We start from the raw sequence: 27,241 nt of genomic DNA on the forward strand, positions 1-27,241 counted from the left end.
GGCCCTGTGTGTAAACTGTGTGTGTAGGGCAGACAGCTCTCACTGCGGTCTGCCCTACACATTGGGCCCGGGGGACACTAGCGGGGGTGCAGCGGTGGCTATGGGCCCCTGCACTACAGCTGGCCCAGGTGCAAGGCACCGGCTGCACTCTCGCTAGTTCCTCCCCTGAGCCGGTACCCACCTCTGCCTCTTCCCCATGCAGGATTATCAGCGGTGGCAGCTATACGATGGGGGGTAGGGGTGCTATCGGCAATGGGCCCTTGGAATCCTGGGGCCCTTGGGCTCATTTAGCCTATAGGTAGAGATGGCCCTGATTTACTGTAATTCTGTCTCAGATGCTACATTATTTAAAACCTACTGTCAAACTGCTAAATTATGTCTTTATGACTTTGGGGAGAAATCAGTCACTTATCTTGTGCATTTTTTAAAACTGTTTTATTCTTCGCATTGAATAGTGAGGCATAAGTGCAGTGAACATCTTTTCTCGCTCATATTATTTTTCCAAAAGTTCTATGCAGTTTTTAAAAAAATATATTTTGGATCAAGTAAAATTTATTTCCTATTGCTTGAATCTGCTCACACACTTAAGGTAGCAAAAGCATTTAGGGACAGCGGAATTCAAAAACTTAAGTGCTAAAATCTGGTCACACAGCCTTGTTACAGCTCTAGGGTTAAGTATCTGTTGTTTTAGGAGACCACCGAAAAAAATATTTATTTATTCATTCATTTATTTCAGTACGAGTACCTTAGCCATTTACCTGCTACCATTGTGTTTGTGCAAAAAACAAAAAGCTAGTGCAAACTTTTATGCATTTGATATGCAATTGACATGTGGTATACTTGTGGTTCATATGCGCATGGATTTGCAAATGCATCACACATAAATGGCATAGGGTTTTGTTTATGTAGAATAGTCAATTAATTTCCAGAGCGTTGCAATGTAGGGGCTACTGATTGAATGGGATGAATAAATCATGGGAATTTATTAATTCCTTGTACTCCACTGGGAAGTTATTCTGACTTTGTAATCCAATGAAAAACACAACTGCTTTCTACAGTTACTTGCTGAATGCCTGTGACCTGCTGCCAATCATAAGTGGTTTCTCACTCTGGCTGGCCAAATATGATTGGCTAGTAGCTAGGGAAAATCAAGTTCTATATAGTTCCAGAGGTGTAGCCTGTAGCCAGGGTGCCCGGAGCACGTGCATGCTATGGCGTCCCCTCCCCTCAAGTGTTCCAGTGAGAAGGTGGCCCTCTGTAGTTGTGCCCATATGCATTGCCCCTGTAGTTGTGCCCATATGCAATTCCCCCTGTAGCTGTGCCCATATGCAGTGCCCCCTGTAGTGGTGCCCATATGCAGTGCCCCATTAGTTATGTCCCTTAAAGTAATGCCCCCGTAGTTCTGCCCCTTAAAGTAGTGCCCCTGTAGTTTTGCCCCTTAAAGTAGTGCCTCTGTAGTTGTGACCCTTAAAGTAGTGCCCCTGTAGTTGTGCCCCTTAAAGTAGTGTCCCTGTAGTTCTGCCCCTTAAAGTAATGCCCCTGTAGTTCTGCCCCTTAAACTAATTCCCTGTAGTTCTGCCCCTTAAAGTAGTGCCCCTTAGTTCTGCCCCTTAAAGTAGTGCCCCTGTAGTTCTGCCACGTAAAGTAGTGCCCGGTAACGTGAATTAGTACATTGGCAAAATATTGTCCATATCTCAGCAATTGACATCAGTAGGATTCCAGGTGGATGATGAAGAGGTTGCAGTGGCAATGCTGCAAAATGTAATGCTTGAATTACATTTCTGAGTAGTGGCTTTAGAATCACATACAACTAAGCTATCAACAGAGATCATGAGAGTTAAACTGCTGCAATTCCAAGAACGCATACAGGTTGAGACAAATGCTGAGAGTTCTGCTTTACTCACAAAGAACATTAAGTACAAAACAAATATGTACAAGTGTTTTATATGTCTCAAGGTGGGACATAAAGCCTCTGAATGCTGACTGAAAGAATTAGTGTGATAAAAGAAACTAGTCAGCTTTATCTGTGACAGACAGTCACAGGAAGAATTGTTGGTACAGTACATGGACTCAGGAGCCACATGGCATTTCATTTGCAATCAAGAATGGTTTACATCCTTGGGCATGTGTGGCACTATAACATCCAGAGGGATTGTAGACATAGTTTTTGGTGAGAATAATTGTTGAAACCACAGTCACAAACATCCAGGATGTTTTATTTGTATCATATTTGGGGATAAACCTCATTGCCATAAGTATCCTAGAAGAAAAAGGATTTAGAGTCAAGTTCGCAGAGGGCAAATGTGTTGTTTAAAAGAAAAGAGGAACTGTGATAATAACAGCAATCCAATGCCAGCAACTATATATCCTAGACACAGAAGAGTGTTATGCAATGACAGCCTTTGATCTGTCGGGGTGCTGGGACCACCCAGCACCTTCTAAGTACCTTCGATGTCTATTTGGATATTCCCCCTTGCAGTCGACTGGAGAGCAGTAAAGGCACTCAACATAGAGATGTGAGTATAATGCTGCACTGAACCGCTTCTGAGGCTCGTTCATAAGTCAGCTATATTTATTTGAAATACAACAAAGGGTATAATACTTTTTCAATTAAATTACTTGTCAAAAAAAAATAAGTTTCACAAGTACACTCCTACAGAACTGTTTGTCTATTCTCTTCTCAAGGTCTGTAAAGGAATGTCCCAAGTTGTTCTTTTCTCAAGGTCTGCTGTACTTTCACATCATGAACACTACATGTTCTGAGAACATCCCGATATGCTGATTCTTAATTTCTGAAGGCTGTGCATAAGTTGTTTCTTTGTAGTAGGGGTGAAAGTCTGTATAACTTGCAAAAACATCTGAATGTGAGTTTCTTAAGGTGATATAACACAAGTAAGTGCATAACCATATAGAATTGCTTTTAATCACACAAAATCATTAAAGGAATACCCTCATAGAGTCAAATATATCTATGGAGTTGTGACACAGGCAGCTAGGCCAACTGGGGTATGATAACATCCAGAAACTCCTTGAAGGCATGGTGATGGGAATAGCCGCAAACAATCCATAGAGTCTGGTGTGTGAGAGCTGTATAATGGTAAGTAAACCCGTTGTCCTTCCCAAGGTCAGCAACCAGAGCTGAGGAACCACTAGCATTGGTTCATACATATGTATGTGGCCTAATGGAAAAGAAATTGATAAGTGGATACCAATATTTCCTGACATTCATTGATGACTTCATAAGAATGATGAACATATACTTCATCAAAACCAAAAGTGAGGTAATAAACAAAATTGCAGACCACAATAATCTGGTAGAGACTCAAAGAGGCCAGGAATGGAAGATCTTGAGATCTGACAATGGCGGAGAGTATGAATATAAAAATGAAGTTGTTTTCTGAAAAAAATATTGAATTGAGCACTAGCTAACTATTGCGTAGATGTCAGAACAGAATGGTGTCAGTGAGAGTGCCAACTGTATGATTGTGGGAGAGTGCGGACTATGCTGAGTGACACGGGTCTAGAAAAGTGTTTTTGGGTAGCAGCAGTATCTACTGAAGTATACTTAAGAACCCGTGCACCCACAGTAGCTGTAAAAGTTAACACACAGCTAGATTCATGGTCTGGAAGTAAGTCAATTGTCAATAATCTCAGAATGTTTGGGTACAGAGCATATGCCACATACTGTACCTACAGAGAAGAGACATAAGCTGGATCCCAAGTTAGTGAAGTGACTCCAAGAAACAGCACCACCTAATGTTAAGCTGTAACAGGATTCCCAGCACAGGTGTATTATGTTGGATTTGCCACCAGCTGGAAGTGTGTCTGAACTAGAGACTGCAAGTGTGGACATCCAATCACAGAGCAGGTGTTCTGTGAGAAATAATAAAGGAACCCCCCCCCCCCAAGAGATATTATGAGAAGTTTGCAAATATCGCTTTATGTGAATCCCAAATTATCAAAAAAGTCAAGCACTGACTGGGAGGAATGGAAATCAACAATAGGCAAAGAAATGTCATCATTACATGACACAGTACGTAAACTTTCGTTAACAGGCTGAGTCACAGCAAGACAATCAAAATAAATGGGTCTTCTGTAAAGAGTTGAGTGTAGATGGAACTGTTGCCTGTTATAAAGCTTGTCTTGTTACAAATACATGTACATAGAAATCTGGGATTGACTATGTCAAAGTCTTCTCACCTGTTGCAAGATACAGTACATTACATTTAGTCATTACCATATCTGCCATACATAATTTGCTGCTTTATCAGTTAGACTTTGACTCAGCTTTCTTAAATGGAGAATTAATTGAATAGATTTATATGGAATATCCTAAGCATTTTATTGATGACATGTTACAAGTGGGAAAAGTCTGTTTGTTGAAGAAAACATTATATGGTTTGAAACACAGTGTTCATTGTTGATGCATTAAGTTAGATGCTGTACTAATGGAGATGGACTTTGTGCAATCAGAGACTGATCACTGTCTATACCACAAAAAAATAGAACAGAAACTGTTTATAGTAGTCATGTATGTGGATCATACTTACCGACTTTCTTTCACTCCTTTCCGGGAGCAGCCGGAGAGGACCATCTTGTCTCTGCTTTGGGGGGTGGGGCCAGACTATAGCCGGCATTAGGCCCTGCCCCCTTTACATGAAACAACCCCCACGATTTGTGGGTCCGCACAGAGGGGGCGGGGCTAAATGATGCGATTCACATCATTTAGCCCCGCCCCCCCATACAGACCCGAATATTTCAGGTAAAGTCTCCCCATCCTGCCCACTTCACTGGGAAGTGGGCAGGATGTGGGAGATCTGCCTACCATTCCGGGGGTGCAGGGGGTTACCCGAAAAAATGGGAGCCTCCCTTGACTCCCGGGAGAGTACTCAAGTATGATGTGGATAAACTGTTGCTGGCAGGTCAGGAAAAACACATAGCCAATGTCAAGCATCTGCTACAGCAGAACTCCAAGTTAAAAGACTTAGAGCCTGCACATCACCTGTTAGACTTAAGAATCTTACAAAACTTGACTGAAGGAACTGTCTAAATTTATTAACATGGATATATTGAAGCAATACTTATTATGTATGCAATATTAGATTCTAAACCAGTCAGAACTCCTATTAACAAATGCACTAAATGCACAAAAGCCATGTCACCAACAAGTATGGGAATTCTGAACTGAAGTTTTTCTGTGACACCATCTGGGGCTCAGGTGAGGATGACTGTCGTTCATACTCATAGGATATCTGTTTGTACTGGAAGGTGCATCAGACAGCTGGATGAGCAGAAAACAATCCACTGTTGCCCACTCCACCCCTGAGATGGAATACATGGTGCTTACAGAAATCTCTAAGGAAGCCTTATGCTTAAAAGAGACTTTGGGGTAAATTTATGAAAGGTCGATTTGATGGTCGATTTGAAGAGTGATTTAGCTCTTCTCAAAACGATTCAAATCGAATTGTGTCAAAACCGTTTTTTAACTAGATTTACTAAAGTTCAAATTTTTTTGCAATTTGCAAAACAAATTTGATTTGATTCGCATTTGAACAGTGATTTGCAGTTCGATTTGACATGTTCATGTACAAATTGAACGGCAAATCACACTTCAAACCGAACTGCAAATCACCGACAGCATAGAACTGCTTCATGCTTTCACTTTCAGCATGAGCAGTTAGTTCTCACACAGATACATGCAGACATCAGTGAGATGCCTGCATGTATCTGACTGTAAAAAGCAAATAAAGAGTTAAATGTAAAAAAGTTTTTACGTGAGGTCCTCCCCAAAACAGAACCAGCCCTGGACTTTGAAAAACGAGGTCTGGTTGACTAAGTACAGGGAAAAAATTGCGTAGGGTCTCCCTCTACTTAGTACAACCAGCACTGGGCTATGGGAACCAGTGCTGGTTCTGGAATTACAGGGAAAAATTTGTGTAGGGTCTCCCTGTAATTCACAGAACCAGCCCTGGACCTTTTCTAATGGGGGACTGATGCCACAGCCAGGGGAGCCCTATCACCGGGCCCCCCAGTTGCAACATCAGCCCTGACCACTAGTCAGCCCTGGCAAGGGTTCCCCGGGGAGTTGGGGACCCCTCCAATAAAGGGGTCTCCCTCTCCAGGGCACCCAAAGCCTGGGCTGATAGCCCGGGGCTACCCTCGCCACTCCTGGGCGGTGGATGGCGGATTGATTGTGTTAGTGTAGTGTAGTGTCTTTCTAAAGAAATGTGGACTGCAGTATATTTGTTGATATGTTTCACTGTTTATTCTTTTGCATAGCCCCATGTCTTTTGACTACAGATGGACTTTGCCAAAATGTTTGAGAAAAGTGCAATATGTTTGTGTGACCTCAGATAGCCCTGAGAGGGGAAGGGGGGTGCTTGAAATGAGTCCACTCCTCATTGTCTCCTCTTTGCAAAACACTCTGGGCACTAGGACACGGCTTATCGCTGTTTAGCCATGCATATTAACAGTAAACCTTCACCATCTGCCGCACCATCGAACATTGCACCAACCCTATGGAGGCTCTGTCTGAACATGTCAGCCGGAATCAGTTCTACTGCGGCAAAACACGCAGTAGCTGACCACGACACGCCATGATACCACCCAAAAATGCCCACTAAATTTGCCTCTTTCTGCATCCAAATTTGGCGGTAACCATCGGGTCATTTGCACAATGTGGCTCTGACACAAGCACAGACTGAAAGCACCAACCACTAGCCTCTGGCATCCACATTGCGTGCACCTCAAAATCAGTTCCAAACCCTTTCTTGCGAGGTCCAGCAAGCAGCCAACTCCATTGAATTGGGTGAGACATCAGGCACGAAAAGTGAACAAGATGACGGGGTATTATTACACAAATGAAAAGATCCCCATGTACTGGATCTAATACACCTTCATTCTCCAGCACGTACAGTAGTAATATAGATACACGCTGCCGAGGTGAGCCGCTGCCACGGAATCACTCAGCTACAAATCATTTTTATCTAAATATATATTTAGCTGAAAAACTTCTCTCAGTGATAAAATGCAAATGAATTTATCTATCATACAGAGATGGAAATTCAAACACTGAACAGGAGATTATTGATAATTAAAGGTGATTCCTTTTATTAAAATTAGAATTAGCGGTGCCTTAAATTTTATTGGCTGTGTAATTATTCAACAAAATGAAATGAGTACCATAGAAGCGCTCTGCATGCTCTGCAAATACACAGGTATCCCTTGAGCAATGTGTATGAAGATGCAGCTCAGATATTCCCCGATGTTGGCAGCTTTATATTTAATATGTTAGTCTTATACAGGAAATATATTCCTGCACACATTTTTTTAAACAAACATTTATCGTCTGAGAAAAACCTAATTGTAATTGCAATGTATATTAATTAACATTGGTACCCTTGTACAGTGTTGTGTTCTGTTCCTAAGGCATATATATAATAATTATTGATGGATGTAGACTAGACTTCTTATGGTGTCACCAACAGTTTATCAGGAGCACAATGTCTATGCAGCTGTAACTGTCTGAAGTGCTTTTACCACATCTTAGCCCTTAACTGTCCCGATTTCTGTGGACTGTCCCACAGTCGCTTCCTTGTCTGGTTATGTTAGCAAGTGCAGGTTAGCGTGTGTCATGTGCTATGACATATGGGAAACCAAACGGGGACAAATAGGACAGACAGTATGCTTCATATACCTCTAACCCACCAACGCACTTCCCTTAAAAATCCACTTCACATATCAAACGTGTTAAACTGTTATTGTGGAGTCTATTCATTAGATTAATTATTAACATTCTAACTTGCGGCGAGCGCCAGTGGAATTCATTATCGCTCTGGCACGGAGACAGCTGATCTGAAAATCAGCTGTCTCCCTTAATGTTTTCACTGCTCATGCAGGCGCACAAATCCCCGGCGGAAGGAGACAGATAGGGGCGGAGGAATCCGAAAGAAACCTCTATGTAAACCGGGACTGCTTCCCATAGGGAAGGAGTGGTGTGCAGGAGCAAACACAATTTGAAGATCGCGAATGCTCCCCCAGTGAAGCTCCGAAGATATTGTATTTTCAGAGCTTGATGAATTTAGGTCCCCATATTAGTGTATGGGGGCAGTGGGCCACATCAGGAGAGTAAGGTAAGCAGGAGATGTCTGTGATATTGCCTGTGTTACCTTTATGATGAATGGCCCCAAAACGTAATTTTCATTTTCACCTGCTTTTGTAGAAATTAAGTGATAGTCAATAGACCCCTGTAGCTTTTTACTGATAAGGCCCAGGCCCGGGTAAATAGTACCCAATTCCCCCTCTCTCGGCACCCCTGTTCATAGCACAAATGGCCAGAGGAGGCCGGTGTAAAGTGATCTGTGTGCAAATTATCAGAGGCTCTGGAGAGCTACCAGCACGTCATGCTGAACAATGGCCCTGATTCAGAGTTGTACACTCTTAGCATTGTTGCTGCGTCTTTTGAAGCAACAAAAGTGCTAAAATATACTAATGCCACAGGAGGCATTTTGTATAATAGATGCCTCCTGCCAGCTTAAGTGATCCGCTGCTGCTTCTGAGGCAGCAGAATTAGATCACTCGGCATGACCATTGGTCATCTAAGTAACCTTCAGGTTACTCCGAATTAGAGATGTGCACCGACCCCCGTGTTTTGGTTTTGGTTTTGGATCTGGATCTCCCCTGGTTTTGGATCTGGATTGGTTTTGCCAAAACCTCACCTCCATGTTTTGTTTTCGGGTTTTGGTTTTGGACCTGGATTTTTTTCTTAAAAAATAAAAAAAAAACATCTAAAATCACATAAAATTAGAGATGTGCGCCAACCCCCGTGTTTTGGTTTTGCATCTGGATCTCCCCTGGTTTTGGATCTGGATTGGTTTTGCCGAAACCTCACCTCCGTGCTTTGTTTTCGTATTTTGGTTTTGGATCTGGATTTTTTCTTAAAAAAATTAAAAAACAGCTAAAATCACATAAAATGTGCCTTTTATTTGGTCCTACAGTATTAATAACCTCAATAACATTTATTTCCACTAGTTTCCAGTAAATTTTGGTTACTTCACAGCTCACAATATTGATTTTTTTTCATCTAGTTAAATGGCCAAAAGGTTGCATCCAGCTTGCTGGCTCAAACTGATTGATATAATTATTAATAGAGTTGAGGACTGTGCAAAGATGATGGTTGGGATACCCTTGAGGATTGAAGGCATGGGCCTTCATAGAGGACAAGGAAGTTGATGGCCTTGCATTATCACGATGACTGCTGGCGGCAGCTACAACATGTGGTTCTTGGCCTTGCTCTCCTGTCATGTGACAGCCCTCCATATTTTCTGCAGTCTTGAAGCAGTGTCACGAGCACCAATAGTGTAGCCAAGGTGCGGTTACAAAATTCACACACGTGCAGTCGTGCGCACACAGAAAAAAAATATACAAAAGACACTATTTTTTTTCGGGTCCAGAACTTGGACCCAGAGCACAGATTGGTGACGACTGGAGTCGGGCAGCACTAAGTTGCGTTGCTGTATTTTGTGTGGCTAAGCCTAACACGCACACACACAGAAAATAAATAGACAAAAGACACTATTTTTTGGGGGGGGGTTTCAGGTCCAGAACTTGGGCCCAGAGCACAGATTGATGACGACTGGAGTCGGGCAGCACTAGGTTGCGTTGCCGACGTGCTAGATCTTGTGCGACTAAGCCTAACACACAGAGAAACAGACAAATATTAGACAAAAAAAGACAATTTAAAAAAAAAAAAATTCAGCTCCAGAACTTGAGCCCAGAGCACAGATTGATGACGACTGGAGTCGGGCAGCGCTAGGTTGCGTTGCCGACTTACTAGATCTTGTGGGGCTAAGCCTAACATGCACAGACGCACAGACAATTTTTTATTAGACAAAAAACAGACAATATTTTTAACATTTATTCAGCTCCAGAACTTGGGCCCAGTGCACCGATTGATGACAACTGGAGTCGAGCAGCACTAGGTTGCAACTTGCGTTGCTGGCTGGATCTTGTGCGGTTAAGCCTAACACGCACACACACATAAAAAGACCAAGAAATATATATATATATATATATGTGGTTGGCGCTGCACTTGTACACTAATGTTCCCTGATAATCTGCAGCCTCTATAGGGGGGAAATTACCAATCCCCACAGCAAATGATCTCAGAAAAAATTATATAAAATATAGAGGCACTGATTAAATCAGAACAATTTATTAAAAGATCAAAAAAACACATATAAGTAATACCTTAAAATGACCATGGGCCCAATTGGCCGGCCGGCATATATTTTAAAAGTTTATAACATATAATATTTTCTGAATAGTATATATATATATAAGAGCAAATACTGCAATCTATATTCAAATATGTTCAAATTATAAAGTTTAACCTATATCGATAGACTGTATTAGATTTGGGAATTCAATAGTAAAAATACACTTGTTATTATGCTCTGCGGGTAAAGCTGATTATTATTATGCACCTGAATGACAATCTATTTGATCTTAATGAATGCCATAAATCATATAGATGTGAATCTGCACATTGGTTAGTTGAACATCACTTAGTTTGTTTGGGCCGTGAGTGTCCAAAACAGTCTTTTGTCATCCAGCAGTGTTTAGTTCAATATGTAACAAGTGAAATGGCAACAATTTGATTACAATAGATAATGTACTGTATCTGGTAGCAGATTTGCTACTCACCACTCTCTGGGCCATCCCTCTGTATCACTGGTGTCTCATGTCCAAGCTCCTGGAGTAAAAGATATATATGTATCCAGTGCCTCTGTCTCTGTATGTCCATGTGAAAGGCTGCGGCTTGTTCCTCCCAGCTTCTGGCAGCGTTCCCCAGAGTGCAGCTATATCTGGAGTATGAAGCGCAGGTCCAGACCTGAACGGGAGGATTGTTCTATTAGCACAGGTAGGTAGTGGGAAATGTAATATCTGTGTAAAGACCGCAGCTTGTTCCTCCAAACTGCTGGCAGCGTTCCCCAGAATACAGCTATATCCATAGTGTGAAGCGAGGGTCCAAACCTGAACAGGATGATGGTTATTAGCACAGGCGAGTTATGAGAAGTCGGCAATCCTTAACGCGTTTCCCCGCCTCCTTGCCTGGCGGCGGCATCTTCAGAAGAAAAAGATTACACAAAAAAAAGACTCTTTTAGTATTTTTTTTTACAGCTCCAGAATTTGGGCCCAGAGCACCAATTGATGATGACTGGAGTCGGGTAGCACTAGGTTGCAACTTGCGTTGCTGGCTGGATCTTGTGCGGTTAAGCCTAACATGCACACACACACAAAGATAAAAAAAATGACAATTTATTTTTAATTTTTTTCAGCTTCATAACTTGGGCCCAGAGCACCGATTGATGACGACTGGAGTCGGGCAGCACTAGGTTGCAACTTGCATTGCTGGCTCAATCTTGTGCAGTTAAGCCTAACACGCACACACAGAAAAATATTACACAAAAAGACACTTTTATTGGGTTTTTTTGACAATATATATATATTTTTTTTTTTTATTTGAGTCCTGAACTTGGGCCCAGATGTACGCTGCACCAACCCAGATGTATCTGCACCAGCCCAGATGGACACAGCAGACAGCATAGCACCAGCCCAGAATGGATCAGCAGCACCAGCTCAGGACACAGCAGACAGCACAGCAGACAGCAACAGCCCAGAATGGATCAGTGCACCTGCCCAGGACACAGCAGACAGCACAGCACACGAGCAGGAGCACCAGCACCTCTCCCAGCCCTACACTACCCTCCCTCCGTATTCAGTCTCCACAGCTGGAGTGAAATGGCGTCCTCCGCGTGGTCCCTATATACTACATTGATCATATAGACGTAAGAGAACCGCGAGATTTCTGACTCCATGGTTTTGCCTTGGTTTTCAGATCCGAGTCAGGCGGGAAACCCCGAGCCTGCTTGGATCCGACTCGGATCTGCTAAATTCAGGTGGGTTCGGATCTCTGAGATCTGAACCCGCTCATCTCTACATAAAATGGGCCTTTTTGTGTTCCTACAGTATTATTAACCTCAATAACATTTATTTCCACTCATTTACAATCAATTTTGACCACCTCACAGCTCACAAAATTGATTTTTTTCATCTAGTTAAAGGGCCAAAAGGTTGCATCCAGCTTGCTGGCTCAAAACTAATTGATATCATTATTAATAGAGTTGAGGACTGTGCAAAGATGATGGTTGGGATACCCTTGAGGATTGAAGAATTGATAGTTGATAGTTGGTGCAGCTCCTGGCTGTAAAATTGATAATAAATAAATTAAAAAACAATTCATTGGTGCAGCCCCGGGCTGAATAATTAATAATAAAAAGAAATGCATTGGTGCAGCCCCTGGCTGTAAAATTGATAATAAATTAATTAAAAAACAATTCATTGGTGCAGCCCCTGGCTGAATAATTAATAAAAAGAAATTCATTGGTGCAGCCCCTGGATGTAAAATTGATAATAAAGTAATTTAAAAACAAATCATTGGTTCCTAAACCAGCCATAACATTAATTTAAAACCAGCCCATAATGGAAAGGAAAAAGGTGCAAGATGGAATAGTCCTTGGGCCCTCCCACCCACCCTTATGTTGTATACGAAACAGGACATTCACAGTTTAACAAACCAATAATTTCAGCGACAAGGACTGCCAATTGTGGCTGAAATTATTGGTTTGTTTGGACCCCCATAAAACAAGCTGCCAATGTGCATTGGACATGGAAATGAAAATTATCCCATACACAAACTGGCTTAACATTACAAATTGTCATCGTCCTCGTCTTCCCCATCAGTGTGTACATCCTCTTCTTCAAACAATATTAATTCGTCCCGCTGGAATCCACCATAGGCACCTCTGTAATTTTTTCATGTAATTGTTGGTAGAGGTCTTCCTCGTGGAATTTGTAATTTATTTTAATTAACATAATTTTTTCCACATTTTGAGGAGGTAACCTCCTACGCCGATCACTGACAAGGTTGCCAGCTGCACTGAAAACTCTTTCGGAGTACACACTGGAGGATGGGCAACTTAAGTAATGCAAAGCTAGTTTGTGTATGGGACTTCAAATTGCCTGTTTTTCCTGCCAGTACTGAAAGGGACTGTCTAACATTCCTATTAGGATGTTATCTCTGAAATAGTCCTCCACCATTCTGTGAATGGAGATCGTATCACACATAGTCACGGTAGAAGACATGTCACTAGTAGGGAGTTCTCTCAGGCCCGACCAGATGTAATTTTTTTGGTGAACGATCTGCAACCATTCTGTAAGGAAAATTTAGTTTTTTCCTGGCAGCTGCAGAAACTGAAGGAGGAGATGAAGGCGTTTCACGTGCGGCTGCAGCTGACAATTTTTTGACCAACAGCTCTTTGCATAGTTTTAGATTTCGGTCATTTGGAAAAAAACTCACAAGGTAGGACTTAAACCTAGGATCCAGAATGGTCGCCAAAATATATTTTTCAGATTTCAATAGATTGACGACTCTTGGATCCTGGTGAAGTGAATCAAGGGCTTGATCTACCAGTCCGACATACCTTGTGCAATCGCTCCGTTTCAGTTCCTCCTGATGTCTGATGAGGGGAATGACCTGACTAAAGCTGGCAGTGTCTGAACTAACTTTACGTGTGGCAAGTTCAAAGGGTTTGAGAACCTTGCACAACATGGAAATTATTCTCCACTGCACTTGAGTAAGGTGCATTCCCCCTCCACGGCCTATGTCATGTATAGCTCTGGATGGCCTTTTGCTGTTCCTCCATCCGCTGAAGCATATAGAGGGTAGAATTCCATCGAGTTACTACCTCTTGCTTCAGCTGATGGCAGGGCAAATTTAACAGTACCTGCTGGTCATGCAATCTTCGGCAAGCGTTTGCTGAATGTCTAAAATGTCCGGATACCTTGCGGGCCACCGAGAGCATCTCCTACATGCACCTGTCATTTTTAAAAAAATGTTGTACCACCAAATTAATTGTGTGAACAAAACATGGGACGTGTTGGAATTCGCCCACATGTAATGCTCTCAATATTGGTGGCATTGTCCGAAATCACAAATCCCAAGGAGAGTCCAAGTTGGGTAAGCCATTTAGTAATGATTTCCCTGAGTTTTTCTAAGAGGTTCTCAGCGGTATGCCTCTTAGTGAAACCAGTTATACAAAGAGTAGCCTGCCTCTGTATCAGCTGTCTTTTGGTAGATGTTGCTGCTACTGTTGCTGTTGTATGCAATACACCTACCCAGTGGGCTGTCACAGTCATGTAATCCTTAGTTTGCCCTGTTCCACTTGTCCACATATCAGTGGTCAAGTGGACAGTGGGTACCACGGCATTTCTGAGGACATTAATAAGGTTTTTTTTAATGTCCTTGTACAGACTTGGAATTGCTGTTCTAGCAAAATGGAATCTAGAAGGGATCTGGTAGCGAGGACACAGGACCTCAATTAACTGTTGAAAACCCACTGCAGTAATGGCGGATACTGGATGCACATCTAATACCAGCATAGCTGTTATGGTGTCAGTAATCCGCTGTGCAACTGGGTGATTGCTGTCATACTTGTTTGCCCTTGCAAACGATTGTTTGACAGCTAATTGTTTTTTGGAGGATACACTGCAAGTAGTCTTCCTCCTGGTCCCCTTCTGGGATGAAGATCCACTCACAGCAGCAGCAACAGGCATAGTCATCAAGGATCCCTCTGAGGAATCACGGATATCAACATTGGACTACTCCTAATGATGAATGAGGTTGTTGATGATGCAGGTGTTGGTGGTGGAGATCGAAGGCGCTTGGATCCCACAAAGAGGGAGCAGGTAGGTGACACTGGACTTGTTACATTTTGAGTTTTGGAACTTGGCGACATACACTTTGAAATTTGATGAATGTGCTCCAAGTGATGTAACAAGGAGGAGGTTCCTAGGTGGTTTAGGTCCCTACCTCTACTCACCCATGCTTGGCAATGGTTACATATGGCTTGACAACTGTTGTCCGGATTCGGGTGCAAATAATTCCACACGTGAGAAGTGGATTTTTTTGTCTTTTGCCGCGGCATGACGACAATAGGCTTTGGCTTTTTCAATCCATGGGCAACAGCTGTTGCCTTACTTACACAAAGGACATCCTCAACATCAACATCCTCATCACCAACATCTTCATCATCAACATCCTCATCATCCTTAGCGCCTTCAATTACCAAAATATCCTCCTCCTCCATGTGCAATTCCACAGAAGCATCCTCAATGACTACGTCTGCAAGATGTTGACTGCCCTTCCCCACATTTACAGAAGGCACACAAGTGTTATAACTTGGAGGATCCTCCAGTACACTAGTATTTAGGTCTGGCTCACACATGGCAACACTTGCACTCTCCTTGGGGATTTGTGATTTCGATTTCTCAGGGCATACAGTTGGTTTTTCCAGGGCTGTCTTACTCTGCTTAACTTTCAATTTTTTAATGGTACCATCACCACTCCTACTACAAGCAGAAGGGCTATCAGAACAAGCAGTCAACATAAATAAAGGCCAAGGCCTTATCCTTTCCTTGCCACTTTGTGTAGTGAATGACATATTGCCATTTATTTATTTATCTAAAGGCAACTTACCTTTTCGATTTTTCTTTCTTTACTACTGTAAAAGTAGTTTTACCATATCCATGGTGTGACTTAAGCCCTGGGGCATGGGCCTTCATAGAGGACGAGGAAGTTGACGGCCTTGCATTATCATGATGACTGCTGGCGGCAGCTACAACATGTGGTTCTTGGCCTTGCTGTCCTGTCATATGACAGCCCTCCATATTTTCTGTGGTCTTGAAGCAGTGTCACAAGCACCAATAGTGTAACCAAGGTGCGGTTACAAAATTCACACACGTGCAGTTGTGCGCACACAGAAAAAAAAATTGACAAAAGACACTATTTGGGGGGGAGTTTCGGGTCCAGAACTTGGGCCCAGAGCACAGATTGATGATGACTGGAGTCGGGCAGCACTAGGTTGCGTTGCTGTATCTTGTGCGGCTAAGCCTAAAGCTGGCCACACATCTAAAGATTATCTGTCCAAGCAGCCAACTAGTTGATTGGTTGGAATGAAAATCTGGTAAGGAATGAAAGCAAATGACAATCAGTATTTTGCTCCCAAACGCCGGAAAATAGACCAAAAATGTTGTTTGAACAAATAGTTTAGATCAAACATTTAACAAACTTGTCTGAACGATCATTTTCATCTGTTTTCTGGCATTTAGGAGCAAATTGCTGATCATCAGTTACTCCCATTCCTTACCAGATTTTCATTCCAACCAATCAACAAGTTGGCTGGTTGGATGTAAGTTGGTCTAGTGTGTGGCCAGCTTAACACGCACAGAAAAAAATAGACAAAAAAAGACACTATTTGTTTTATTTTTTTTTCTGGTCCAGAACTTGGGCACAGAGCACAGATTGATGACGACTGGAGTCGGGCAGCACTAGGTTGTGTTGCTGTATTTTGTGCGGCTAAGCCTAACATGCACACACAGAAAAAAAATAAAAAGACAATATATAGATATATATTTATATTTTTCCGGGTCCAGAACTTGGGCCCAGATCGACGCAGCAGACAGCACAGCCCCAGCCCAGATGGATCAGCACCAGCCCAGATAGACGCAGCAGACAGCACAGCACCAGCCCAGATGGATCAGCAACAGCACTAGCCCAGATGGACAGCAGTGACAGTACCAGATGGATCAGCAGTACACCAGCCCAGGACACAGCAGACAGCACAGCACCAGCACTGCACCAGCACAGGTAAGTAGTACTACCAGCACAGGTAAGTAGTAGTACCTCTCCAAGCCATACACTACCCACCCTCCCTGTTCAGTCTCCACTGCTGGAGTGAAATGGCAGCCACTGAGGGGTCCCTTATATATAGAGACGAAAGCTCGCGAGCCGCAAGATTTCGTCTCTATGGTTTTGCCTCGGTTTGAAATCCGGGGCCGTTCGGTTCTTGCCATGGATCTTAAAATTCGGGTGGGTTCGGAAATCTGAGATCTGAACCCGCTCATATCTACTCAGAATGGATGTGTTTTCACGCAGCTGAAGCCATTGAAGCTGTGTACAAGGACACAGACAGCATTGGGTTTGCGTACAACTCTGCTACAGCATTTACTGTATAACAAAAACTTCATGTGTAACAAACACTTCCTGTATGACAAGTGGGTAACTATGATGCAGTCCACATAGGGCATATGCATTTGGTATGGAATGCCGGCTGCCGCATGACCGGCAGTTCGGATCCCGACTGCGGCAGCCCGACAAAACAGCAGAGCCCGGCAGCGGAAGACCGACAGCATTGGAAATCCCGATCGTCTAAAGGTAAGTATAAACTATTCTATTCCAACCCCCTAACCCTAACCCTCCTTAGGGGTGCCTAACCCTAACCTCCCCCCCAAATGCCTAACCCTAACCTCCCCCCTCTAGGTGCATAACCCTAACCCCCCCTTACCCGCTGCCTAAACCTAAATCCCGGGGGGGGTGCCTAACCCTAAGACCCAGGGGTGGTGCCTAACAATAACCCTCCCTCCCCCTAGCCTAACCCTAACCCTCCCAGGGAGGTGCCTAACCCTAAGTCCCCCCCGGTGGCCTAAACCTAACCCTCCCCCCCCCCCGCGGCTGTCCGCTTGCGGCGCCCGGCATCCCTTCCATCAGGATGCCGGACGCCGGTGTGCCAGCGTCGGGAAAATGACAGGCGTCTGGATTATAGACGCCTGTCATTTAACCCTAGCCGGGATTAAGTATTCTAGATGCCGGCGGTCGGGATTGTGACCGCCGGCATCTTAAACGCATCCCGGGCATATATCTACATCCAACTTTTTCAACAAACAGAACAGTAAACAAGTGTGTGGGTGTAAAACAGTGTGATAGGTGTTCGGGGACAGTGTGAAACAAAATAAAAAACATAAACTGAAAAAAATTGAGATTCAAAGGCCTATTCATCATCACTTAATTTTTACAAAAGCAGGTGAAAATTAACATTTTCACCTGCAATTGTAAAATTTAAGTATTCGGGCCATTCATCAAGAAGGTAAAGTAGGAGATGTCACAGATATCTCCTACTTACCTTCCTCCGTCGGAATGGCCTGTTGTCCCCATACAGTAGTATGGGGATAGAATTCATCAAGCTCTGAAAATATTATATTTTTGGAGCTTGAGTGCGGGAGCATTCGCCATCTTCAGATGGCGAATGCTCCCAATACCCGCTCCTTCCCTATGGGAAGGAGTCCCAGGTCGCGAAGACCCGGGACTTTTAGACCCCTCAGCCCCTGTCCGGCTCCTTACACCGGACATCGGGGCTCTTGTGCATGCGTCGTAGGTCACGCATGAGCACTCCCGTCACTGCTCCAAAAGTGAAAAGAGTCACTACTCCGAAAAGGAGCAGTGAAGCAGCTCGCAGGGACAGCTGATTTTCATATAACCTGTCCCCGCGCCAGAGCAATGATGAATTGCTCCAGAATCCGAGGCGAGTTAGAATGTTAATTATCAGGGTCCGAACGGACCCCGATAATTAACATCATGAATAGGCCCCTAAGTAACATAGTTCTGGATTAGCCTTGGAAATTCTCCCAGACCTGGTGACAAAATAATGGGTCAGTGGTGTGTTCGGTGTCTCAATAGGATCACTATTGGGCAAGGGCATGAGACTGTCCTGCATCCCAATAGGTGCTTCTTCAGAAGACTCAGTGTGCATGATGGTGGGTGTTCTGACAGATGAGGTGGAGGCATTGGCTCACACACCCTTAGGAGGTGGCGCCTGTAGTGCTCATACAAAACACTGTCAGGTTGCAAGCCAGAGTTGTTGGGTTTGTTGGAAAATCCCTGCACAGTCCCAGCTCTGTCAAGCCCCACAGGGTACTGGATGCAGATCTTCTTCCCAAGAACACTGGTCTTAAGCGATGGGATGCTTTATTATGAGTGACTTTGAGCCACAACCTGGAGTTCTGAAGAGTATCTTTCACGTTGTTCTCAACTTGTGGCCTACAGATATGTCCTCTTGCATCTTTGCTGTGTACGTGGAAAATCGTGCCATGCATGGCCTTAGGCGTGCGCACGTGAGCAGATTTGCGCACTGTGTTCACACCCAGGACTCCATAGGATTGCATGGTGCAATCGCAGTGTGCGTCCTAGTGTACCGTAGCGTACGCTACTGTGGGTAATCGCGTGGCGCGATGCATGCGCACATTTTTAGTGTGATCGGCAAGGATGTAAGAGGACACATCTGTATGTTTTAACTTGGTAGTGGGTATTATGGTGCAGGTTTGCCTAGACAGAAGGTGTTGAGCAGGAGAGAGAAGTCCATCTCTCAGATTATTTCTCTAATTCAGAAGCTCCATAAACAGTTCAGAACCATCTCTATAGCATTTGTCCAACAGGTGCTTCGCAAAACGTACTGTCCTTTCTGCTAGTCCATTGGACTGTGGACAGCAAGGACTGCTGGTGACATGTAAGATATCCGATTCACAGGTGAAATCGGATATCTCACCACTCATGAAGTGCATGGCATTGTCAGTTAGTAGCTTGAGTGGTATGCCACGTGCAGAAAACTGTATTTTGATTTTGCAGATGACAGTGGCACTTGTCAGTTTGGGAAGATAGTCTACCTTGAACCAACCAGAATATGAATCCATTAACACAAGGTGCTCTTTTCCCCTCCATTCAAAGAGATCTGCAGCAATGATGGACCAAGGGAGGTAGGGAACCTCATGGAGATCGAGCAGTTCCTTGGTATGATGTGCCTGTAAAGCACTGCAGGGGGCAATGGCAGAGTCAACGTGATCAATGTCAGCAGCCATAGAGGGCCAAAACAATAAATAAATGCTATAAGGTATCACGACATGCCGACCATGCAGGCAAATTCTATCTGAGAGGGTTAATTATTTGCGGATGGTGAAAAATTATTTCAGGTCATGAGACAGTTCTCTGGAAGAAGGCCAGGCATGTAGGACAAAATGAGACAACCATGGGCAAAGGTCATCCCAGAGTGTGGCATCACGGAACTCCTCCATGCGCCTGGAGGAGAGGACATCAAACTCCATGACATTCAGGTCATCATCAGCATCAGGGACTCCTTTTCAATCAGTCAGTCTTAGTAAGGGCCCTGGAAGTAAAACTGATTGGTTTGTTATGCTGCAAGCATACAGCTGCAAAACCATGCTCAGAGGCATCAACATAGATCACAACAGGAACGTGCACATCAAAAACTTGGAGCACCTGCCTGGAAGTCAACATAGCCTTGAGGAGAGAAATAGTAGCAGCATGGCAGTCCAAGCAACGCCATTCAACATCAATATATAAAAGCTGGCGGAGTGGGGCTGTAACCTCACTGTAGTGTGGCAGAAATTTTGAAATGTACGTGGTCATACCAAAAGAATGCTGCAGAGTCATCTTGTCTGTGGTGTAGGCATGTGTTAAATAGCATGTGTCCTAACAAGCTCCAGCTTAACATCCTCTGAAAATAGGATACAGCCAACATATGGGACCTCAGTGACACTGAAACGACACTTGTCAGGGTTTAACTGCATGTTGATTTTACAATTCCTTGGAGACCCTTGCAAAGGCGCATGTCGTGCTCTTCCATGGTGTAACCTCAAACTAGGATGTCATCCATGATAATCTCACAAGGGTATCTCTTGAAGAGATGCTCCACAATGTTGGAATACTTCACTGCCAGTGCATATGTCGAAGGGCGTTCTGAGGAAGGCATACATGCCCACAGGTGTCAGGAACGTGATGAACATGGATGATTCCTTGTCCAAAGAGATCTGCCAGCATCTGCTATGAATCCACATTTGGCATCCAGAGTAATACATATCTTTGCATTTGGCATATCAGCTATTACTTGCTCCACAGTTCTGAGGGGGTGATGCAGTGTCATCATAGCAGCATAGCTTTGTACAGAGGCACGGGGTCAATACAGAACCATCTTTTTTTTACTGCAGCAACCATGGCCAACACCTATGTGGTTGCTTCTACAACTGAAGCAATGACGTCCAATGCTGTCATGCCCAAAGGCACACGTATGGGAGTACATACAATGGGGGGGGGGGGGGGAATAAACAGTCTCAACTAAATGTATGAGATAGGTGACTGAGATTTTCCCAATGGTATTACAATTGAGCAGATCAGCAATGCCTTTTAACTCTGGAACATCCTATTGAATGATATGCACATCAGCACTTAAAGTTATAAACCCCAGTTTTATGCTGTTCGGCAAACCTGGGAGTGGTTGATGAAACTGCAGTGGAAAATTTGTGAATTGTAGTGTGGCTACGTCCATGGTTTTGATTACTTGGCCACTGTAAGCAATAAAAATCACAGTGAGAAGGCAGTCATTATGTGTTTTGGGGTTTGTGCGCAGGAGTTTGTGTGACATGACGTTACACTTGTCACCAGTGTACATTTTTTATATTGATGGCATTATTTGTAGGGGTGAGTGGGTTCGGATTTCTGAAATCCGAACTCCCCCAAGCCCCCCCGATCCGAGGCCGATCCGAGTCAGGCTCGACTTTTCCCGCCTGACTGGGATCTGAAATCGAGGCAAAATGTCATCAGCCCGCCTTCCGGGTCTCACGGGTTTTGGATTCTATATAAGGTACCCGCGTCGGCGCCATTTTCTCACTCGGCTGTGGATAGTGAAGAGGGAGGGTGGGAGTTAGGGCTGGCTGGGCTGTGTAGTGTAGTGTAGTGCAGTGCAGTGTAGTGCTGTGCTGTGCTGCCCGGTGCTGCTGTTGTCCATAGGGGCTGTGTCCACTACTCCAAAGTCCATAGGGGCTGGCTGTGTTGGCCTGTGCTGCTGTTGTCCATAGGGGCTGTGTCCACTCCTCCAAAGTCCATAGGGGCTGGCTGGGTTGTGTTGTGCAGTTAGTTGTCCATAGGGGCTGTGTCCACTCCAAAGTCCTGTGCAGTGTCCCAGTCCTAAAGGGGTGCTGTAGTGTTGTCCAGGGGGTGCTCTGTCCATCAGGGGTGCTCCCCCCAAGTGCAAAAAATATATTTTTTCTGTGTTTGTGAATTGTGTGCGCAGTAGCCGCACGTGCATCAACAAAGTAGCGCCAAGCGTGCACCTGTGTGTCATAAGTTAAAGGGCCGGCTGGCTCGTCCGTTAAAGGGTGCTGTAACCCCCAAAGTGCACTCCAAACAAAATAAAAAAATATTTTTTGTGTTTGTGAATTGTGTGCACTGTAGCCACACGGTTATCAACAAAGTAGCACCAAGCGTGCGCCTGTGTCAAATGTAAAGGGCCGGCTGGCTTGACCATTAAAGGGTGCTGTAACCCCCAAAGTGCACTCCAAACAAAATAAAAAATTATTTTCTGTGTTTGTGAATTGTGTGCACTGTGGCTGCACGTGCATCAACAAAGGAGCAGTGGGAAGTTAGGAGTAAATTATACTATAAGTAGGGGGAGGAGAAGCATGTGAGGGTTGAGGGCCCTGCTCGTGAGAGCTTACATTCTAAAGGGGAAGGGCAGACAGACAGGGGTGACACAGATGGGGTAGATAGTGAGGAAGAGCATGGAACAGTGGGTTAGGTTATGTGCTGCGGAATGTGTGTGTTTAGGATGACCTGATGTTATGTCAAGATTAAGTCCTTCATTCATCTGTCTCTATGACAGAAAATAGATTTTGATTATGTGTTATTTACATGAGAGATGTACAAAATAAAGTTGTAGCCCTTTAATTATTGTGTGTTACATTTTAGCATCTAAGTACATCCAGATAAAAATGGATATATTATGGAACTGTCCTGCCATCCTGATACTGATACTACTTTAATCCCAGCTGCTGGGTGCTATGCCATGCTACTGTGAGTGGGTGCATCTCACATGCAGGACCCACCCACAAATTGGTGCGGCCATGCCCGACATGCTGTGGTCCCACAGGATGTTGCAGTACCCGGGCCCAGAATTTCTCTTGGCAGTCCTGGAGGTGACAGGCAGAACCCGATGGGCATAGAGGTGGGGTATCAAGGCCATGGAGGGAGGGAGGTGGTTCAGAGTGGAGGAACAGTAATGGCGGGGGAAAGAAGCAGAGGGTTGGAAAGCAGACTGATGTGAGAAAAAAGGGAGAACAGCAAGCATAGGAGACAAGAGGGGGAGGATAGGGATGGATAAAGTAGAGGATTATGTGGGCACTGATTAAGGGGGGTGTTTGAAGTAAGAGTGTTCATGCTGTGGACGAGGTAATAAGTGAGATGAAAACTGGAGATGAGGCTGTGTGATGTAGAGACAGTGTGGATTAAAGTTGTTAAATGTTCAAAAATAGAGATAAAAGAACAGCGCTGCTAATGCATGAGCGAAGCTCAAAAAGTGATATATAAATAGAGGTATGTGAGTAGTGGGTGCAGGAATTAGTTATTAAACAAATTATTGAAGTGGATAGATGTGACGCAATGGGAAAAGGCAATACAAAGAAGAACTTATGTAGTATGAGGGGACAGTTACAATGTACCAAGCCGATCCAGTCCGAAGTGTTATGATCAACAAAGATCAATCAACAAGAGCAGCTCGCAGATAGGGAAGTATTTGCAATGTCCGAGCAGTGAGTGTAGTAGGGAGTTTTCTGGATATTCATAAAGCAGAAGATGTTGATTTTGGTAATTCACATAAGTGCTTGTTGTCGTTCAGAAAGTGTTCTGGTTTTGAGTTTCTTTTCCCTCAGTTTTCCTCCAGTTTAACTCCGGCTAAACTCTGACTTAGTTATCAAATTGTAATTACACTTTTCATCTAACACAGCCTACGTCTATGCAGCCTTAGTGAGCACTAATAACTAAAGTTACAAACATGTCTTTGTGTGCTCACTGATTGGGACCCCACCCCCAGAGCTCAATAAGGTAATAAGCAATAGTGGTAGGCATAGAATACTACTGGCACTTCATCACCTCAAAGTAATGTAAACTGTAGGAAGGAAGGTGCAGCACTTATGCCTGATTCAGAGTACTCGTAGGCTCGCCCGCAGCGTGATGAGAAACATGGACATGCACCTAAAATATCACACCAGGAGGTGTGGCAAGAGGTCATCTCCCCTTTTCATGTACGAACGAGTCTCATTATCAGAATGTTGGGAGGTATGGAGACATGAATTGTTAACTCATTATTATGAGTGGATTAATAATGGGGCACTGAAGCCCCAGGCCCACATATTAAAATAGGTCCATTGCAGTGTCATATTTATATTGGCCTGTCAGAGCTAGTTACAGCTCTAGGCCAACTCTCAAAAATAAACCCATGAACAGTGATCTGCTGTGTTGTTGTTTTTATTTAAATAACATGTATTGCGCCCGAGAGTATAGGCTGCATAGAAGAGACTGAGCCTATTCAGCCTGTCTTCGGTGTGCTGCAGAACCAGAGACTGGCAATTTTTTAAATCAAGCATATATATATATATATATATATATATATATATATATATATATTCTATAAACACTATTGAATGTGTAAGATTTTCCTGGATTATTCTCTAGGTCCCAGTGGCATTACTAGGGTATATGGAGCCCAGTATAAGATGAAAAATGGAGCCCCCACCGAAAAAAAAGTGGGTAAAGTGGCCACAAGGGGTGTGGCCACTGAAAAAATGGGGGCATGTCAACATGACACACCACCGTTTCTCATCACTTTTCCCTCAGTAGTAGTGCCCCTTATGCAATGCCCAGTGTAGTAGTGCCCCTTACGCAATGTCCCCTGTAGTCAGGGCTGGCTCCTGACACATTCTGTCAGTGCGGCCGCACAGGTTCACCGGGTCCGGCTAAAGAAAATCCCCGCCCACCATCCACCTGCTGCCGGTATTATGGTCAGGGGGAAGACGCAGGGAAGGAGCGGGTGGAGGGGAAGCACGGGATGTCGCTGACACCTAGCACCGGCCCTGCCTGTAGTAGTGCCCTTTATGCAGTGCCTGTAGTAGCAGTGCCCCTTATGCAATGCCCCCTGTTGTAGTGCACATTATGCAGTTCTCCAATAATAGTGCCCCTTATGCAATGCCCCTGTTGTAGTGCACATTATGCAGTGCTCCTTATGCATTGCCACCAGTAGTAGTGCCCCTTATTCATTGCCCCCTGTTTTAGTGCCCATTATGCAGTGCCCCTTATGCAGTGCCCCTAGTAGTGCCCCTTATACAGTGTCCCCAGTAGTGCCTCTTGTACAGTGCACCCAGTAGTGCCCCTTATGCATGCCCCCAGTAGTGCCCCTTACGCAGTGCCCTCAGTAGTGCCCCTTATGCAGTGCCCCCAGTAGTGCCCAATGTATAGTGTCTCTAAAGCAGTGCCCAATATATAGTGCCCCCAGTAGTGCCCTATATATAGTGCCCCTTATACAGTACCCTTAGTAGTTCTGCTTATGCAGTGCCCAATATATAGTGCCCCCAGTAGTACCCCTTACACAATGCCTGCAGTAGAGCCCCTTATATAGTGGCCCCAGTAGTGCCTAATATATAGTGCCCCTTATACAGAGCCCCCAGTAGTTCCCCTTTTCAGTGCCCAGGGTGCAGCAGCCAATAAGAGTCTGTCTGACTCTTATTGGCTGCAGTGCTAAAACAAACACACCACCACTGGCGAGTTTGTTTTACTGCGTAGTGCCAAGGTCCGCACGTCCCCTGCACTGCCGGGTCTGACGGCACCCAGGGCACGTGCCTCACTCAACCCCCCCATGTTATGCCACTGCTAGGTCCTTATAGGCACAACCGAATATGTAATATCTTCCAATATCCAGGCAATAATGAGTGTTTATTAATTTACTCCCATATGAGCAACGTGGTATTTAATTTCCCTCATATTCATGGGCATGTATTCGTACTCAGGGAGAAGCAAAAAATAAAGACGAGGTGTGCAGGTAACTCAGTACAAGTAATACAATTTTAATATTCATTGCACTCAAATTTGAATAAAAAAAACACAAATGTATACCAGCCGATTGGCATCGTGGTACATCTCATACCCAGCAGACCAGATGGTGCCCAATGGAGCAGCAGAGTCCCAGAAAACCATCTTCCTTCAGGATTGTCACAGATGGTACATCCCCACAGCCATCTGTCAGTGTTCGCAGCCACACCGCTTTACACGCTTCGAGCTGCAAGCTTCTTCCTCAGAAGCGTCATGTGGCTATTATAGTGATCGAGTTTATATACCCCCTTGAATTAACAGGTGATGTTCATTAGTCTAAACAAGTTTCGGTAAGTGTAATAATAACCAATGTCCGTAATCAGAATTACGATAACCGAAAGTTCATCACCGGAAACAAGATGGCTTCTGAAACAGCGGTTTGCATTTCAAACTGTTTGTACACTGCGTATGTCCGGAAGTTGTGAATTTGCGTTCCAACATGCATTCCACAAGTCCATACGATGTGCACATCCGGAAGTAAGAAGGTTTAAACACCTTGGGTTCCATATATGCTTTCTATTTATCCGGTAACCATTAATGACACTTGTATCATTTTCAGCTCCAGGCCCATGTGGCCCATAATGTGGCCCTGGATGCATTTCAGAGGCTGATAACTAAAAGGAATTTAAATATGTTGTTGTACATAAAAATAGAAGGTTATAGATTCTACAGTACTTAACCCTTTTCAGTGCTAGGGGTATATTTACTAAAGTGAGAGTTTTTAGAAGTGGAGATGTTGTGTCTCGCACCAAAGGGGGCGTGCTGTTGATGGTGATTGACAGCACGCCACCTTTGGTGGGTGTGCCGGGGGCGTGGCTGCCCAGACAGAGGCGTTCCCACCCACCCTTATGTTGTATATTAAAAAGGACAAACACAGATTAACAAATCAAGTACTTCAGCAACAGGGACTACCACTTTTGTGGCTGAAGTACTTGGTTTGTTTGGGCCCCCCACAATACAAGCTACCAATGGGCTTAAGGCAGCTAAGAGCATTGTTAATCATCTCTACACTTGGAAGATGTCATTATCATCCTCATCCTGCTCACTCTCATCACTGTTAACATCATCATCACACAAATTTAGCCTACTGGAATCCACCATTTCAGAAGTCTCTGTACTTTGTTGCAATTGGCGGCAAAGGTCTTCCTCATAGAATTTGTAGTTCATTTTTATGAACATGAGCTTTTCCACATTTTGAGGAAGTATCCTCCTACACCAATCACTCACAAGGTTCTTTGGTGATCCAGAATCATCTACAGCTACTGTGATAGGAACTAAGTGCACATGAATAAACACCAGGTTTTTGTGGTTGACATACACAAAGAGCAGAAAGTGCATAAAATACAATTACTAATCTTT

The sequence above is a fragment of the Taudactylus pleione genome, unplaced genomic scaffold, assembly GCF_031769625.1.
Source record: "Taudactylus pleione unplaced genomic scaffold, aTauple2 ptg000146l, whole genome shotgun sequence".
NCBI lineage: Eukaryota > Metazoa > Chordata > Amphibia > Anura > Myobatrachidae > Taudactylus > Taudactylus pleione.